Here is a 19930-nt window from a genome sequence, read left to right as displayed (position 1 = left end):
CACTGTACTGCACCCCCAGTGGTGCCAGTGCACTCTCTGGACTCACTGAACTGCATCCCCAGTGTTGTCAGTGCACTCTCTGGACTCACTGAAGTGCATCCCCAGTTGTGCCAGTGCACTCTCTGGACTCAATGCACTGCATCCCCAGTGGTGCCAGTGCACTCTCTGGACTCAGTGCACTGCATCCCCAGTGGTGCCAGTGCAATCTCTGGACTCACTGTAGTGCATCCCCAGTGGTGCCAGTGCACTCTCTGGACTCACTGCAGTGCATCCCCAGTGGTGCCAGTGCACTCTCTGGACTCACTGTACTGCATCACCAGTGGTGCCAGTGCACTCTCTGGACTCACTGCAGTGCATCCACAGTGGTGCCAGTGCACTCTCTGGACTCACTGCACTGCAGCCCCGGTGGTGCCAGTGCAATCTCTGGACTCACTGCACTGCATCCCCAGTGGTGCCAGTGCACTCTCTGGACTCACTGCACTGCATCCCCAGTTTTGCCAGTGCGCTCTCTGGACTCACTGCAGTGCATCCCCAGTGGTGCCAGTGCACTCTCTGGAGTCACTGCAGTGCATCGCCAGTGGTGCCAGTGCACTCTCTGGACTCACTGCACTGCATGCCCAGTGGTGCCAGTGAACTCTCTGGACTCACTGCACTGCATCCCCACTGGTACCAGTGCACTCTGTGGACTCACTGTACTGCATCCCCAGTGGTGACAGTGCACTCTCTGGACTCACTGCAGTGCATCCCCAGTGGTGCCAGTGCACTCTCTGGACTCACTGCAGTGCATCCCCAGTGGTGCCAGTGCACTCTCTGGACTCACTGCACTGCATCCCCAGTGGTGCCAGTGCACTCTCTGGACTCACTGCAGTGCATCCACAGTGGTGCCAGTGCACTCACTGGACTCACTGCAGTGCATTCCCTCTGGTACCAGTGCACTCTCTGGACTCACTGCACTGCATCCCCAGTGGTGCCAGTACACTCTCTGGACTCACTGCACTGCATCCCCAGTGGTGCCAGTGCATTCTCTGGACTCACTGCAGTGCATCACCAGTGGTGCCAGTGCACTCTCTGGACTCACTGAGGTGCATCCCCAGTGGTGCCAGTGCAATCTCTGGACTCACTGCAGTGCATCCCCAGTGGTGCCAGTGCACACTCTGCACTCACTGCACTGCATCCCCAGTGGTGCCAGTGCACTCTCTGGACTCACTGCACTGCATCCCCAGTGTTCACAGTGCACTCTCTGCACTCACTACACTGCATCCCCAGTGGTGCCAGTGCACTCTATGGACTCACTGCACTGCATCCCCAGTGGTGCCAGTGCACTCTGTGGACTCACTGCACTGCATCCCCAGTGGTGTCAGTGCACTCTCTGGACTCACTGCACTGCATCCCCAGTGCTGCCAGTGCACTCTCTGGACTCACTGCACTGCATCCCCAGTGGAGCCCGTGCACTCTCTGTACTCACTGAAGTGCATCCCCAGTAGTGCCAGTGCACTCTCTGGACTCACTGCACTGCATCCCCGTTGGTGCCAGTGCACTCTCTGGACTCACTGCAGTGCATCCCCAGTGGTGCCAGTGCACTCTCTGGACTCACTGAAGTGCATTCTCAGTGGTGCCAGTGCACTCTCTGGACTCACTGCACTGCATCCCCAGTGGTGCCAGTACACTCACAGGACTGACTGCACTGCATCCCCAGTGGAGCCAGTGCGCTCTCTGGACTCACTGCACTGCATCCCCATTGGTGCCAGTGCATTCTCTGGACTCACTGCACTGCACCCTGAGTGGTGCCAGTGCACTCTCTGGACTCACTGCAGTGCATCCCCAGTGGTGCCAGTGCACTCTCTGGACTCACTGTACTGCATCCCCAGTGTTGCCAGTGCACTCTCTGGAGTAACTGCAGTGCATCCCCAGTGGTGCCAAAGCACTCTCTGGACTCCCGGCACCGCATCCCCAGTGGTGCCAGTGCACTCTCTGGGCTCACTGCAGTGCATCCCCAGTGGTGTCAGTGCACTCTCTGGACTCACTGCACTGCATCCCCAGTGGTGCCAGTGCACTCTCTGGACTCACTGCACTGCATCCCCAGTGGAGCCACTGCACTCTCTGGACTCACTGAAGTGCATCCCCAGTGGTGCCAGTGCACTCTCTGGACTCACTGCAGTGCATCCCCGTTGGTGCCAGTGCACTCTCTGGACTCACTGCAGTGCATCCCCAGTGGTGCCACTGCACTCTCTGGACTCACTGAAGTGCATTCTCAGTGGTGCCAGTGCACTCTCTGGACTCACTGCACTGCATCCCCAGTGGTGCCAGTACACTCACAGGACTGACTGCACTGCATCCCCAGTGGAGCCAGTGCGCTCTCTGGACTCACTGCACTGCATCCCCATTGGTGCCAGTGCATTCTCTGGACTCACCGCACTGCACCCTGAGTGGTGCCAGTGCACTCTCTGGACTCACTGCAGTGCATCCCCAGTGGTGCCAGTGCACTCTCTGGACTCACTGTACTGCATCCCCAGTGTTGCCAGTGCACTCTCTGGAGTAACTGCAGTGCATCCCCAGTGGTGCCAAAGCACTCTCTGGACTCCCGGCACCGCATCCCCAGTGGTGCCAGTGCACTCTCTGGGCTCACTGCAGTGCATCCCCAGTGGTGCCAGTGCACTCTCTTGACTCACTGCACTGCATCCCCAGTGGTGCCAGTGTACTCACTGGACTCACTGCACTGCATTCCCCAGTGGTGCTAGTGCACTCTCTGGACTCACTGCAGTGCATCCCCAGTGGTGCCAGTGCACTCTCTGGACTCTCTGAAGTGCATTCTCAGTGGTTCCAGTGCACTCTCTGGACTCACTGCAGTGCATCCCCAGTGGTGCCAGTGCGCTCTCTGGACTCACTGCACTGCATCCCCAGTGGTGCCAGTGCACTCTCTGGACTCACTGCACTGCATCCCCAGTGCTGCCAGTGCACTCTCTGGACTCACTGCACTGCATCCCCAGTGGTGCCAGTGCACTCTCTGGACTCACTGCAGTGCATCCCCAGTGGTGCCAGTGCACTCTCTGGACTCACTGCACTGCATCCCCAGTGGTGCCACTGCACTCTCTGGACTCACTGCAGTGCATCCCCAGTGGTGCCAGTGCACTCTCTGGACTCACTGCAGTGCATCCCCACTGCTGCCAGTGCACTCTCTGGACTCACTGCACTGCATCCCCAGTGCTGCCAGTGCACTCTCTGGACTCACTGCACTGCATCCCCAGTGGTGCCAATGCACTCTCTGGTCTCACTGCACTGCATCCCCAGTGGTGCCAGTGCACTCTCTGGACTCACTGCACTGCATCCCAAGTGGTGCCAGTGCACTCTCTCGAGTCACTGCACTACATCCCCAGTGGTGCCAGTGCGCTCACTGGACTCACTGTACTGCATCATCAGTGGTGCCAGTGCACTCTCTGGAGTGAATGCAGTGCATCCCCAGTGGTGCCAGTGCACTCTCTGGACTCACTGCACTGCATCCCCAGTGGTGCCAATGCACTCTCTGGACTCACTGCACTGCATCCCCAGTGGTGCCAGTGCACTCACTGGACTCACTGCACTGCATCCCAAGTGGTACCAGTGCACTCTCTGCACTCACTGCACTGCATCCCCAGTGGTGCCAGTGCACTCTCTCGAGTCACTGCAATACATCCCCAGTGGTGCCAGTGCACTCACTGGACTCACTGTACTGCATTCCCAGTGGTGCTAGTGCACTCTCTGGACTCACTGCAGTGCATCCCCAGTGGTGCCAGTGCACTCTTTGGACTCACTGAAGTGCATTCTCAGTGGTGCCAGTGCACTCTCTGGACTCACTGCACTGCATCCCCAGTGGTGCCAGTGCACTCTCTGGACTCACTGAAGTGCAATCTCAGTGGTGCCAGTGCACTCTCTGGACTCACTGCAGTGCATCCCCAGTGGTGCCAGTACACTCACTGGACTCACTGCACTGCATCCCCAGTGGTGCCAGTGCACTCTCTGGACTCACTGCACTGCATCCCCAGTGGTGCCAGTGCACTCTCTGGACTCACTGGACTGCATCCCCAGTGCTGCCTGTGCACTCTCTGGACTCACTGCACTGCATCCCCAGTGGTGTCACTGCACTCTCTGGACTCACTGCACTGCATCCCCAGTTGTGCCAGTGCACTCTCTGCACTCACTGCACTGCATACCCAGTGGTGCCAGTGCACTCACTGGACTCATTGCAGTGCATTCCCTCTGGTGCCAGTGCACTCTCTGGACTCACTGCAGTGCATCCCCAGTGGTGCCAGTGCACTCTCTCGACTCACTGCACTGCATCCCCAGTGGTGCCAGTGCACTCTCTGGACTCACTGCAGTGCATCACCTGTGGTGCCAGTGCACTCTCTGGACTCACTGAAGTGCATCTCCAGTGGTGCCAGTGCAATCTCTGGACTCACTGCACTGCATTCCCAGTCGTGCCAGTGCACACTCTGGACTCACTGCACTGCATCCCCAGTGGTGCCAGTGCACTCTCTGGACTGACTGCACTGCATCCCCAGTGGAGCCAGTGCGCTCTCTGGACTCACTGCACTGCATCCCCAGTGGTGCCAGTGCACTCTCTGGACTCACTTCAGTGCATCCCCAGTGGTGCCAGAGCACTCTCTGGACTCACTGCACTGCATCCCCAGTGGTGCCAGTGCACTCTCTGGACTCACTGCACTGCAGCCCCAGTGGTGCCAGTGCACTCTCTGGACTCACTGCACTGCATCCCCAGTGGTGCCAGTGCACTCTCTGGACTCACTGCACTGCATCCCCAGTGGTGCCAGTGCACTCTCTGCACTCACTTCTCTGTATTCCCAGTGGTGCCAGTGAAGTCTCTGGACTCACTGCACTGCATCCACAGTGGTGCCAGTGCAATCTCTGGACTCACTGCAGTGCATCGCCAGTGCTGCCAGTGCACTCTCTGGACTCACTGCACTGCATCCCCAGTGGTGCCAGTGCACTCTCTGGACTCACTGCACTGCATCCCCAGTGCTGCCAGTGCACTCTCTGGACTCACTGCAGTGCATCCCCAGTTGTGCAAGTTCACTCTCTCGAGTCACTGCACTACATCCCCAGTGGTACCAGTGCACTCACTGGACTCACTGTACTGCATCCCCAGTGGTGCCAGTGCACTCTCTGGACTCACTGCAATGCATCCCCAGTGGTGCCAGTGCACTCTCTGGACTCACTGCACTGCATCCCCAGTGGTGCCAGTGCATTCACTGGACACACTGTACTGCATCACAGGTGGTGCCAGTGCACTCTCTGCACTCACTGCACAGCATCCCCAGTGGTGCCAGTGCATTCACTGGACTCACTGGACTGCATCACCAGTGGTGCCAGTGCACTCTCTGGACTCACTGCACTGCATCCCCAGTGGTGCCAGTGCACTCCCTGCACTCACTGCACTGCATCCCCAGTGGTGCCAGAGCACTCTCTGGACTCACTGCACTGCATCCCCAGTGGTGCCAGTGCACTCTCTGGACTCACTGCACCGCATCCCCAGTGGTGTCAGTACACTCTCTGGACTCACTGAAGTGCATCCCCAGTGGTGCCAGTGCACTCTCTGGACTCACTAAACTGCATCACCAGTGGTGCCATTGCACTCTCTGGACTCACTGCACTGCATCCCCATTGGTGCCAGTGCAATCTCTGGACTCACTGTAGCGCATCCCCAGTGGTGCCAGTGCACTCTCTGGACTCACTGCAGTGTATCCCCAGTGGTGCCAGTGCACTCTCTGGACTCACTGCACTGCATCCCCAGTGGTGCCAGTGCACTCTCTGCACTCACTGCACTGCATTCCCAGTGGTGCCAGTGAAGTCTCTGGACTCACTGCACTGCATCCCCAGTGGTGCCAGTGCACTCTCTGGACTCACTGCACTGCATCCCCACTGCTGCCAGTGCACTCTCTGGACTCACTGCAGAGCATCCCCAGTGGTGCCAGTGCACTCTCTGGTCTCACTGCACTGCATCCAAAGTGGTGCCAGTGCACTCTCTCGAGTCACTGCACTACATCCCCAGTAGTGCCAGTGCACTCACTGGACTCACTGTACTGCATCATCGGTGGTGCCAGTGCACTCTCTGGACTCACTTCACTGCATCCCCAGTGGTGCCAGTGCACTCTCTGGACTCACTGCACTGCAGGCCCAGTGGTACCAGTGCACTCACTGGACTCACTGTACTGCATCCCCAGTGGTGCCAGTGCACTCTCTGGACTCACTGCACTGCATCCCCAGTGGTTCCAGTGCATTCACTGGACTCACTGTACTGCATCTCCAGTGGTGCCAGTGCACTCTCTGGACTCACTGCACTGCATCCCCAGTGGTGCCAGTGAGCTCTCTGGACTCACTGCTCTGCATCCCCAGTGGTGCCAGTGTACTCACAGGATTCACTGCACTGCATCCCCAGTGGTGCTAGTGCACTCTCTGGACTCACTGCAGTGCATCCCCAGTGGTGCCAGTGCACTCTCTGGACTCACTGAAGTGCATTCTCAGTGGTGCCAGTGCACTCTCTGGGCTCACTGAAGTACATCCCCAGTGGTGCCAGTACACTCACTGGACTCACTGCACTGCATCCCCAGTGGTGCCAGTGCACTCTCTGGACTCACTGCACTGCATCCCCAGTGGTGCCAGTGCACTCTCTGGACTCACTGTAGTGCATCCCCAGTGGTGCCAGTGCACTCTCTGGACTCACTGCAGTGCATCCCCAGTGGTGCCAGTGCACTCTCTGCACTCACTTCACTGCATCCCCAGTGGTGCCAGTGCACTCTCTGGACTCACTGCACTGCATCCCCAGTGGTGCCAGTGAAGTCTTTGGACTCACTGCACTGCATCCCCAGTGGTGCCAGTGCACTCTGTGGAGTCACTGAAGTGCATCCCCAGTGGTGCCAGTGCACTCTCTGGACTCACTGCACTGCATGTCCAGTGGTGCCAGTGCACTCTCTGGACTCACTGTACTGCATCCCCACTGGTGCCAGTGCACTATGTGGACTCACTGTACTGCATCCCCAGTGGTGACAGTGCACTCTCTGGACTAACTGCAGTGCATCCCCAGTGGTGCCAGTGCACTCTCTGGACTCACTGCACTGCATCCCCAGTGGTGCCAGTGCACTCTCTGGTCTCACTGCACTGCATCCCCAGTGGTGCCAGTGCAGTCTCTGGACTCACTGCACTGCATCCCCAGTGGTGCCAGTGCACTGTCTGGACTCACTGCAGTGCATCCCCAGTGGTGTCAGTGCACTCTCTGGACTCACTGTACTGCACCCCCAGTGGTGCCAGTGCACTCTCTGGACTCACTGAACTGCATCCCCAGTGTTGTCTGTGCACTCTCTGGACTCACTGAAGTGCATCCCCAGTTGTGCCAGTGCACTCTCTTGACTCAATGCACTGCATCCCCAGTGGTGCCAGTGCACTCTCTGGACTCAGTGCACTGCATCCCCAGTGGTGCCAGTGCAATCTCTGGACTCACTGTAGTGCATCCCCAGTGGTGCTAGTGCACTCTCTGGACTCACTGCAGTGCATCCCCAGTGGTGCCAGTGCACTCTCTGGACTCACTGTACTGCATCACCAGTGGTGCCAGTGCACTCTCTGGACTCACTGCAGTGCATCCACAGTGGTGCCAGTGCACTCTCTGGACTCACTGCACTGCAGCCCCGGTGGTGCCAGTGCAATCTCTGGACTCACTGCACTGCATCCCCAGTGGTGCCAGTGCACTCTCTGGACTCACTGCACTGCATCCCCAGTTTTGCCAGTGGGCTCTCTGGACTCACTGCAGTGCATCCCCAGTGGTGCCAGTGCACTCTCTGGAGTCACTGCAGTGCATCGCCAGTGGTGCCAGTGCACTCTCTGGACTCACTGCACTGCATGCCCAGTGGTGCCACTGCACTCTCTGGACTCACTGCACTGCATCCCCACTGGTACCAGTGCACTCTGTGGACTCACTGTACTGCATCCCCAGTGGTGACAGTGCACTCTCTGGACTCACTGCAGTGCATCCCCAGTGGTGCCAGTGCACTCTCTGGACTCACTGCAGTGCATCCCCAGTGGTGCCAGTGCACTCTCTGGACTCACTGCACTGCATCCCCAGTGGTGCCAGTGCACTCTCTGGACTCACTGCAGTGCATCCACAGTGGTGCCACTGCACTCACTGGACTCACTGCAGTGCATTCCCTCTGGTACCAGTGCACTCTCTGGACTCACTGCACTGCATCCCCAGTGGTGCCAGTACACTCTCTGGACTCACTGCACTGCATCCCCAGTGGTGCCAGTGCATTCTCTGGACTCACTGCAGTGCATCACCAGTGGTGCCAGTGCACTCTCTGGACTCACTGAGGTGCATCCCCAGTGGTGCCAGTGCAATCTCTGGACTCACTGCAGTGCATCCCCAGTGGTGCCAGTGCACACTCTGGACTCACTGCACTGCATCCCCAGTGGTGCCAGTGCACTCTCTGGACTCACTGCACTGCATCCCCAGTGTTCACAGTGCACTCTCTGCACTCACTACACTGCATCCCCAGTGGTGCCAGTGCACTCTATGGACTCACTGCACTGCATCCCCAGTGGTGCCAGTGCACTCTGTGGACTCACTGCACTGCATCCCCAGTGGTGTCAGTGCACTCTCTGGACTCACTGCACTGCATCCCCAGTGCTGCCAGTGCACTCTCTGGACTCACTGCACTGCATCCCCAGTGGAGCCCGTGCACTCTCTGTACTCACTGAAGTGCATCCCCAGTGGTGCCAGTGCACTCTCTGGACTCACTGCACTGCATCCCCGTTGGTGCCAGTGCACTCTCTGGACTCACTGCAGTGCATCCCCAGTGGTGCCAGTGCACTCTCTGGACTCACTGAAGTGCATTCTCAGTGGTGCCAGTGCACTCTCTGGACTCACTGCACTGCATCCCCAGTGGTGCCAGTACACTCACAGGACTGACTGCACTGCATCCCCAGTGGAGCCAGTGCGCTCTCTGGACTCACTGCACTGCATCCCCATTGGTGCCAGTGCATTCTCTGGACTCACCGCACTGCACCCTGAGTGGTGCCAGTGCACTCTCTGGACTCACTGCAGTGCATCCCCAGTGGTGCCAGTGCACTCTCTGGACTCACTGTACTGCATCCCCAGTGTTGCCAGTGCACTCTCTGGAGTAACTGCAGTGCATCCCCAGTGGTGCCAAAGCACTCTCTGGACTCCCGGCACCGCATCCCCAGTGGTGCCAGTGCACTCTCTGGGCTCACTGCAGTGCATCCCCAGTGGTGTCAGTGCACTCTCTGGACTCACTGCACTGCATCCCCAGTGGTGCCAGTGCACTCTCTGGACTCACTGCACTGCATCCCCAGTGGAGCCACTGCACTCTCTGGACTCACTGAAGTGCATCCCCAGTGGTGCCAGTGCACTCTCTGGACTCACTGCAGTGCATCCCCGTTGGTGCCAGTGCACTCTCTGGACTCACTGCAGTGCATCCCCAGTGGTGCCACTGCACTCTCTGGACTCACTGAAGTGCATTCTCAGTGGTGCCAGTGCACTCTCTGGACTCACTGCACTGCATCCCCAGTGGTGCCAGTACACTCACAGGACTGACTGCACTGCATCCCCAGTGGAGCCAGTGCGTTCTCTGGACTCACTGCACTGCATCCCCATTGGTGCCAGTGCATTCTCTGGACTCACCGCACTGCACACTGAGTGGTGCCAGTGCACTCTCTGGACTCACTGCAGTGCATCCCCAGTGGTGCCAGTGCACTCTCTGGACTCACTGTACTGCATCCCCAGTGTTGCCAGTGCACTCTCTGGAGTAACTGCAGTGCATCCCCAGTGGTGCCAAAGCACTCTCTGGACTCCCGGCACCGCATCCCCAGTGGTGCCAGTGCACTCTCTGGGCTCACTGCAGTGCATCCCCAGTGGTGCCAGTGCACTCTCTTGACTCACTGCACTGCATCCCCAGTGGTGCCAGTGTACTCACTGGACTCACTGCACTGCATTCCCCAGTGGTGCTAGTGCACTCTCTGGACTCACTGCAGTGCATCCCCAGTGGTGCCAGTGCACTCTCTGGACTCTCTGAAGTGCATTCTCAGTGGTTCCAGTGCACTCTCTGGACTCACTGCAGTGCATCCCCAGTGGTGCCAGTGCGCTCTCTGGACTCACTGCACTGCATCCCCAGTGGTGCCAGTGCACTCTCTGGACTCACTGCACTGCATCCCCAGTGCTGCCAGTGCACTCTCTGGACTCACTGCACTGCATCCCCAGTGGTGCCAGTGCACTCTCTGGACTCACTGCACTGCATCCCCAGTGGTGCCAGTGCACTCTCTGGACTCACTGCACTGCATCCCCAGTGGTGCCACTGCACTCTCTGGACTCACTGCAGTGCATCCCCAGTGGTGCCAGTGCACTCTCTGGACTCACTGCAGTGCATCCCCACTGCTGCCAGTGCACTCTCTGGACTCACTGCACTGCATCCCCAGTGCTGCCAGTGCACTCTCTGGACTCACTGCACTGCATCCCCAGTGGTGCCAATGCACTCTCTGGTCTCACTGCACTGCATCCCCAGTGGTGCCAGTGCACTCTCTGGACTCACTGCACTGCATCCCCAGTGGTGCCAGTGCACTCTCTCGAGTCACTGCACTACATCCCCAGTGGTGCCAGTGCGCTCACTGGACTCACTGTACTGCATCATCAGTGGTGCCAGTGCACTCTCTGGAGTGAATGCAGTGCATCCCCAGTGGTGCCAGTGCACTCTCTGGACTCACTGCACTGCATCCCCAGTGGTGCCAATGCACTCTCTGGACTCACTGCACTGCATCCCCAGTGGTGCCAGTGCACTCACTGGACTCACTGCACTGCATCCCAAGTGGTACCAGTGCACTCTCTGCACTCACTGCACTGCATCCCCAGTGGTGCCAGTGCACTCTCTCGAGTCACTGCAATACATCCCCAGTGGTGCCAGTGCACTCACTGGACTCACTGTACTGCATTCCCAGTGGTGCTAGTGCACTCTCTGGACTCACTGCAGTGCATCCCCAGTGGTGCCAGTGCACTCTTTGGACTCACTGAAGTGCATTCTCAGTGGTGCCAGTGCACTCTCTGGACTCACTGAAGTGCATCCCCAGTGGTGCCAGTGCACTCTCTGGACTCACTGAAGTGCAATCTCAGTGGTGCCAGTGCACTCTCTGGACTCACTGCAGTGCATCCCCAGTGGTGCCAGTACACTCACTGGACTCACTGCACTGCATCCCCAGTGGTGCCAGTGCACTCTCTGGACTCACTGCACTGCATCCCCAGTGGTGCCAGTGCACTCTCTGGACTCACTGGACTGCATCCCCAGTGCTGCCTGTGCACTCTCTGGACTCACTGCACTGCATCCCCAGTGGTGTCACTGCACTCTCTGGACTCACTGCACTGCATCCCCAGTTGTGCCAGTGCACTCTCTGCACTCACTGCACTGCATACCCAGTGGTGCCAGTGCACTCACTGGACTCATTGCAGTGCATTCCCTCTGGTGCCAGTGCACTCTCTGGACTCACTGCAGTGCATCCCCAGTGGTGCCAGTGCACTCTCTGGACTCACTGCACTGCATCACCAGTGGTGCCAGTGCACTCTCTGGACTCACTGCAGTGCATCACCTGTGGTGCCAGTGCACTCTCTGGACTCACTGAAGTGCATCCCCAGTGGTGCCAGTGCAATCTCTGGACTCACTGCACTGCATTCCCAGTCGTGCCAGTGCACACTCTGGACTCACTGCACTGCATCCCCAGTGGTGCCAGTGCACTCTCTGGACTGACTGCACTGCATCCCCAGTGGAGCCAGTGCGCTCTCTGGACTCACTGCACTGCATCCCCAGTGGTGCCAGTGCACTCTCTGGACTCACTTCAGTGCATCCCCAGTGGTGCCAGAGCACTCTCTGGACTCACTGCACTGCATCCCCAGTGGTGCCAGTGCACTCTCTGGACTCACTGCACTGCAGCCCCAGTGGTGCCAGTGCACTCTCTGGACTCACTGCACTGCATCCCCAGTGCTGCCAGTGCACTCTCTGGACTCACTGCACTGCATCCCCAGTGGTGCCACTGCACTCTCTGGACTCACTGCACTGCATGTCCAGTGGTGCCAGTGCACTCTCTGCACTCACTGCACTGCATCCCCAGTGGTGCCAGTGCACTCACTGGACTCACTGCCGTGCATTCCCTCTGGTGCCAGTGCACTCTCTGGACTCACTGCACTGCATCCCCAGTGGTGCCAGTGCACTCTCTGGACTCACTGCAGTGCATCCCCAGTGGTGCCAGTGCACTCTCTGGACTCACTGCAGTGCATCCCCAGTGGTGCCAGTGCACTCTCTGGACTCACTGCAGTGCATCCCCAGTGGTGCCAGTGCACTCTCTGGACTCACTGCACTGCATCCCCAGTGGTGCCAGTGCACTCTCTGGACTCACTGCACTGCATCCCCAGTGGTGCCAGAGCACTCTCTGGACTCACTGCACTGCATCCTCTGTGCTGCCAGTGCACTCTCTGGACTCACTGCACTGCATCCCCAGTGGTGCCAGTGCACTCTCTGGACTCACTGTACTGCATCCCCAGTGGAGCGCGTGCACTCTCTGGACTCACTGAAGTGCATCCCCAGTGGTGCCAGTGCACTCTCTGGACTCACTGCACTGCATCCCCAGTGGTGCTAGTGCAATCTGTGGACTCACTGCAGTGCATCCCCAGTGGTGCCAGTGCACTCTCTGGACTCACTGAAGGGCATTCTCAGTGGTGCCAGTGCACTCTCTGGACTCACTGCAGTGCATCCCCAGTGGTGCCAGTACACTCACTGGACTCACTGCACTGCATCCCCAGTGGTGCCAGTGCACTCTCTGGACTCACCGCACCGCATCCCCAGTGGTGCCAGTGCACTCTCTGGAGTAACTGCAGTGCATCACCAGTGGTGCCAGTGCACTCTCTGGACTCACTGCACTGCATCCCCAGTGGTGCCAGTGCACTCTCTGGACTCACTGCACTGCATCCCCAGTGGTGCCAGAGCACTCTCTGGACTCACTGCACTGCATCCCCAGTGGTGCCAGTGCACTCTCTGGACTCACTGCACTGCATCCCCAGTGGTGCCAGTGCACTCTCTGGACTCACTGCACTGCATCCCCAGTGGTGCCAGTGCACTCTCTGGACTCCCGGCACCGCATCCCCAGTGGTGCCAGTGCACTCTCTGGACTCACTGCACTGCATCCCCAGTGGTGCCAGTGCACTCTCTTGACTCACTGCACTGCATCCCCAGTGGTGCCAGTGCACTCACTGGATTCACTGCACTGCATCCCCAGTGGTGCTAGTGCACTCTCTGGACTCACTGCAGTGCATCCCCAGTGGTACCAGTGCACTCTCTGGACTCACTGAAGTGCATTCTCAGTGGTGCCAGTGCACTCTGTGGACTCACTGCAGTGCATCCCCAGTGGTGCCAGTGCGCTCTCTGGACTCCCGGCACCGCATCCCCAGTGGTGCCAGTGCACTCTCTGGACTCACTGCAGTGCATCCCCAGTGGTGCCAGTGCACTCTCTGGACTCACTGCACTGCATCCCCAGTGGTGCCAGTGCACTCTCTGGACTCACTGCACTGCATCCCCAGTGGTGCCAGTGCACTCTCTGGACTCACTGCAGTGCATCCCCAGTGGTGCCAGTGCACTCTCTGGACTCACTGCACTGCATCCCCAGTGGTACCAGTGCACTCTCTGGACTCACTGCAGTGCATCCCCAGTGGTGCCAATGCACTCTCTGGACTCACTGCACTGCATCCCCAGTGGTGCCAATGCACTCTCTGGACTCACTGCACCGCATCCCCAGTGGTGCCAGTGCACTCTCTGGAGTAACTGCAGTGCATCACCAGTGGTGCCAGTGCACTCTCTGGACTCACTGCACTGCATCCCCAGTGGTGCCAGTGCACTCTCTGGACTCACTGCACTGCATCCCCAGTGGTGCCAGTGCACTCTCTGGACTCACTGCACTGCATCCCCAGTGGTGCCAGGGCACTCTCTGGACTCACTGAAGTGCATCCCCAGTGGTGCCAGTGCACTCTCTGGACTCACTGCACTGCATCCCCAGTGGTGCCAGTGCACTCACTGGACTCACTATACTGCATCACCAGTGGTGCCAGTGCACTCTCTGGACTCACTGCACTGCATCCCCAGTGTTGCCAGTGCATTCACTGGACTCACTGTACTGCATCTCCAGTGGTGCCAGTGCACTCACTGGACTCACTGCAGTGCATTCCCTCTGGTGCCAGTGCACTCTCTGGACTCACTGCAGTGCATCCCCAGTGGTGCCAGTGCACTCTCTGGACTCACTGCAGTGCATCCCCAGTGGTGCAAGTGCACTCTCTGGACTCACTGCAGTGCATCACCTGTGGTGCCAGTGCACTCTCTGGACTCACTGAAGTGCATCCCCAGTGGTGCCAGTGCAATCTCTGGACTCACTGCACTGCATTCCCAGTCGTGCCAGTGCACACTCTGGACTCACTGCACTGCATCCCCAGTGGTGCCAGTGCACTGTCTGGACTCACTGCACTGCAACCCCAGTGTTGCCAGTGCACTCTCTGGACTCACTGCACTGCATCCCCAGTGGTGCCAGTGCACTCTCTGGACTCACTTCAGTGCATCCCCAGTGGTGCCAGAGCACTCTCTGGACTCACTGCACTGCATCCCCAGTGGTGCCAGTGCACTCTCTGGACTCACTGCACTGCATCCCCAGTAGTGCCACTGCACTCTCTGGACTCACTGCACTGCATGTCCAATGGTGCCAGTGCACTCTCTGCACTCACTGCACTGCATCCCCAGTGGTGCCACTGCACTCATTGGACTCACTGCAGTGCATTCCCTCTGGTGCCAGTGCACTCTCTGGACTCACTGCACTGCATCCCCAGTGCTGCCAGTGCACTCTCTGGACTCACTGCAGTGCATCCCCAGTGGTGCCAGTGCACTCTCTGGACTCACTGCAGTGCATCACCAGTGGTGCCAGTGCACTCTCTGGACTCACTGCACTGCATCCCCAGTGGTGCCAGTGCACTCTCTGGACTCACTGTACTGCATCCTCAGTGGAGCGCGTGCACTCTCTGGACTCACTGAAGTGCATCCCCAATGGTGCCAGTGCACTCTCTGGACTCACTGCACTGCATCCCCAGTGGTGCCAGTGCACTCTCTGGACTCACTGCACTGCAACCCCAGTGTTGCCAGTGCACTCTCTGGACTCACTGCACTGCATCCCCAGTGGTGCCAGTGCACTCTCTGGACTCACTTCAGTGCATCCCCAGTGGTGCCAGAGCACTCTCTGGACTCACTGCACTGCATCCCCAGTGGTGCCAGTGCACTCTCTGGACTCACTGCACTGCATCCCCAGTGGTGCCACTGCACTCTCTGGACTCACTGCACTGCATGTCCAATGGTGCCAGTGCACTCTCTGCACTCACTGCACTGCATCCCCAGTGGTGCCACTGCACTCACTGGACTCACTGCAGTGCATTCCCTCTGGTGCCAGTGCACTCTCTGGACTCACTGCAGTGCATCCCCAGTGGTGCCAGTGCACTCTCTGGACTCACTGCAGTGCATCCCCAGTGGTGCCAGTGCACTCTCTGGACTCACTGCAGTGCATCACCAGTGGTGCCAGGGCACTCTCTGGACTCACTGAAGTGCATCCCCAGTGGTGCCAGTGCACTCTCTGGACTCACTGCAGTGCATCCCCAGTGGTGCCAGTGCACTCTCTGGACTCACTGCACTGCATCCCCAGTGGTGCCAGTGCACTCTCTGGACTCACTGTACTGCATCCTCAGTGGAGCGCGTGCACTCTCTGGACTCACTGAAGTGCATCCCCAATGGTGCCAGTGCACTCTCTGGACTCACTGCACTGCATCCCCAGTGGTGCTAGTGCACTCTGTGGACTCACTGCAGTGCATCCCCAGTGGTGCCAGTGCACTCTCTGGACTCACTGAAGGGCATTCTCAGTGGTGCCAGTGAACTCTCTGGACTCACTGCAGTGCATCCCCAGTGGTGCCAGTACACTCACTGGACTGACTGCACTGCATCCCCAGTGGTGCCAGTGCACTCTCTGGACTCACCACACTGCATCCCCAGTGGTGCCAGTGCACTCTCTGGAGTAACTGCAGTGCATCCCAAGTGGTGCCAGTGCACTCTCTGGACTCACTGAAGGGCATTCTCAGTGGTGCCAGTGCACTCTCTGGACTCACTGCACTGCATCCCCAGTGGTGCCAGTGCACTCTCTTGACTCACTGCACTGCATCCGCAGTGGTGCCAGTGCACTCACTGGATTCACTGCACTGCATTCTCAGTGGTGCCAGTGCACTCTGTGGACTCACTGCAGTACATCCCCAGTGGTGCCAGTGCGCTCTCTGGACTCACTGCAGTGCATCCCCAGTGGTGCCAGTGCACTCTCTGGACTCACTGCACTGCATCCCCAGTGCTGCCAGTGCACTCTCTGGACTCACTGCACTGCATCCCCAGTGGTGCCAGTGCACTCTCTGGACTCACTGCACTGCATCCCCAGTGGTGCCAGTGCACTCTCTGGACTCACTGCAGTGCATCCCCAGTGGTGCCAGTGCACTCTCTGGACTCACTGCACTGCATCCCCAGTGGTACCAGTGCACTCTGTGGACTCACTGCAGTGCATCCCCAGTGGTGCCAGTGCACTCTCTGGACTCACTGCACTGCATCCCCAGTGGTGCCAATGCACTCTCTGGACTCACTGCACTGCATCCCCAGTGGTGCCAGTGCACTCTCTGGAGTCACTGCACTGCATCCCCACTGGTGCTAGTGCACTCTGTGGACTCACTGCAGTGCATCCCCAGTGGTGCCAGTGCACTCTCTGGGCTCACTGCAGTGCATCCCCAGTGGTGCCAGTGCACTCTCTTGACTCACTGCACTGCATCCCCAGTGGTGCCAGTGCACTCACTAGATTCACTGCACTGCATCCCCAGTGGTGCTAGTGCACTCTCTGGACTCACTGCAGTGCATCCCCAGTGGTGCCAGTGCACTCTCTGGACTCACTGAGGTGCATTCTCAGTGGTGCCAGTGCACTCTGTGGACTCACTGCACTGCATCCCCAGTGGTGCCAGTGCGCTCTCTGGACTCACTGCAGTGCATCCCCAGTGGTGCCAGTGCACTCTCTGGACTCACTGCACTGCATCCCCAGTGCTGCCAGTGCACTCTCTGTACTCACTGAAGTGCATCCCCAGTAGTGCCAGTGCACTCTCTGGACTCACTGCACTGCATCCCCAGTGGTGCCAGTGCACTCTCTGGACTCACTGCACTGCATCCCCAGTGGTGCCAGTGCACTCTCTGGACTCACTGCACTGCATCCCCAGTGGTACCAGTGCACTCTGTGGACTCACTGCACTGCAGCCCCAGTGGTGCCAGTGCACTCTCTGGACTCACTGCACTGCATCCCCAGTGGTGCCAATGCACTCTCTGGACTCACTGAAGTGCATCCCCAGTGGTGCCAGTGCACTCACTAGATTCACTGCACTGCATCCCCAGTGGTGCCAGTGCACTCTCTGGACTCACTGCACTGCATCCCCAGTGGTGCCAGTGCACTCTCTGGACTCACTGCACTGCATCCCCAGTGGTGCCAGTGCACTCTGTGGACTCACTGCAGTGCATCCCCAGTGGTGCCAGTGCACTCTCTGGACTCACTGCACTGCATCCCCAGTGGTGCCAATGCACTCTCTGGACTCACTGCACTGCATCCCCAGTGGTGCCAGTGCACTCTCTGGACTCACTGAAGTGCATCCCCACTGGTGCCAGTGCACTCTCTGGAGTCACTGCACTGCATCCCCAGTGGTGCTAGTGCACTCTCTGGACTCACTGCAGTGCATCCCCAGTGGTGCCAGTGCACTCTCTGGACTCACTGAAGGGCATTCTCAGTGGTGCCAGTGCACTCTCTGGACTCACTGCAGTGCATCCCCAGTGGTGCCGGTACACTCACTGGACTTACTGCACTGCATCCCCAGTGGTGCCAGTGCACTCTCTGGAGTAACTGCAGTGCATCACCAGTGGTGCCAGTGCACTCTCTGGACTCACTGCACTGCATCCCCAGTGGTGCCAGTGCACTCTCTGGACTCACTGCACTGCATCCCCAGTGGTGCCAGAGCACTCTCTGGACTCACTTAAGTGCATCCCCAGTGGTGCCAGTGCACTCTCTGGACTCACTGCACTGCATCCCCAGTGGTGCCAGTGCACTCTCTGGACTCACTGCACTGCATCCCCAGTGGTGCCAGTGCACTCTCTGGACTCCCGGCACCGCATCCCCAGTGGTGCCAGTGCACTCTCTGGACTCACTGCACTGCATCCCCAGTGGTGCCAGTGCACTCTCTTGACTCACTGCACTGCATCCCCAGTGGTGCCAGTGCACTCACTGGATTCACTGCACTGCATCCCCAGTGGTGCCAGTGCACTCTCTGGGCTCACTGCAGTGCATCCCCAGTGGTGCCAGTGCACTCTCTGGACTCACCGCACCGCATCCCCAGTGGTGCCAGTGCACTCTCTGGACTCACAGCACTGCATCCCCAGTGGTGCCAGTGCACTCTCTGGAGTAACTGCAGTGCATCACCAGTGGTGCCAGTGCACTCTCTGGACTGACTGCACTGCATCCCCAGTGGTGCCAGTGCACTCTCTGGACTCACCGCACCGCATCCCCAGTGGTGCCAGTGCACTCTCTGGACTCACTGCACTGCATCCCCAGTAGTGCCAGAGCACTCTCTGGACTCACTGCAGTGCATCCCCAGTGGTGCCAGTGCACTCTCTGGACTCACTGCACTGCATCCCCAGTGGTGCCAGTGCACTCTCTGGACTCACTGCACTGCATCCCCAGTGGTGCCAGTGCACTCTCTGGACTCCCGGCACCGCATCCCCAGTGGTGCCAGTGCACTCTCTTGACTCACTGCACTCCATCCCCAGTGGTGCCAGTGCACTCACTGGATTCACTGCACTGCATCCCCAGTGGTGCCAGTGCACTCTCTGGACTCACTGCAGTGCATCCCCAGTGGTACCAGTGCACTCTCTGGACTAACTGAAGTGCATTCTCAGTGGTGCCAGTGCACTCTGTGGACTCACTGCACTGCATCCCCAGTGGTGCCAGTGCGCTCTCTGGACTCACTGCAGTGCATCCCCAGTGGTGCCAGTGCACTCTCTGGACTCACTGCACTGCATCCCCAGTGGTGCCAGTGCACTCTCTGGACTCACTGCAGTGCATCCCCAGTGGTGCCAGTGCACTCTCTGGACTCACTGCACTGCATCCCCAGTGGTGCCAGTGCACTCTCTGGACTCACTGCAGTGCATCCCCAGTGGTGCCAGTGCACTCTCTGGACTCACTGCACTGCATCCCCAGTGGTACCAGTGCACTCTGTGGACTCACTGCAGTGCATCCCCAGTGGTGCCAGTGCACTCTCTGGACTCACTGCACTGCATCACCAGTGGTGCCAATGCACTCTCTGGACTCACTGCACTGCATCCCCAGTGGTGCCAGTGCACTCTCTGGACTCACTGCACTGCATCCCAAGTGGTGCCAGTGCACTCTCTGGAGTCACTGCACTGCATCCCCAGTGGTGCCAGTGCACTCTCTCGAGTCACTGCACTACATCCCCAGTGGTGCCAGTGCACTCACTGGACTCACTGTACTGCATCATCACTGGTGCCAGTGCACTCTCTGTACTCAGTGCACTGCATCTCCAGTGGTGCCAGTGCACTCTCTGGGCTCACTGCAGTGCATCCCCAGTGGTGCCAGTGCACTCTCTGGACTCACTGCAGTGCATCCCCACTGGTGCCAGTGCACTCACTGGATTCACTGCACTACATTCCCAGGGGTGCTTGTGCACTCTCTGGACTCACTGCAGTGCATCCCCAGTGGTGCCAGTGCACTCTTTGGACTCACTGAAGTGCATTCTCAG

Source organism: Anser brachyrhynchus, assembly GCF_964034855.1.
Source record: "Anser brachyrhynchus genome assembly, chromosome: 3".
In the NCBI taxonomy this organism is placed as follows: Eukaryota; Metazoa; Chordata; class Aves; order Anseriformes; family Anatidae; genus Anser; species Anser brachyrhynchus.
This window is presented reverse-complemented; position numbering follows the sequence as displayed.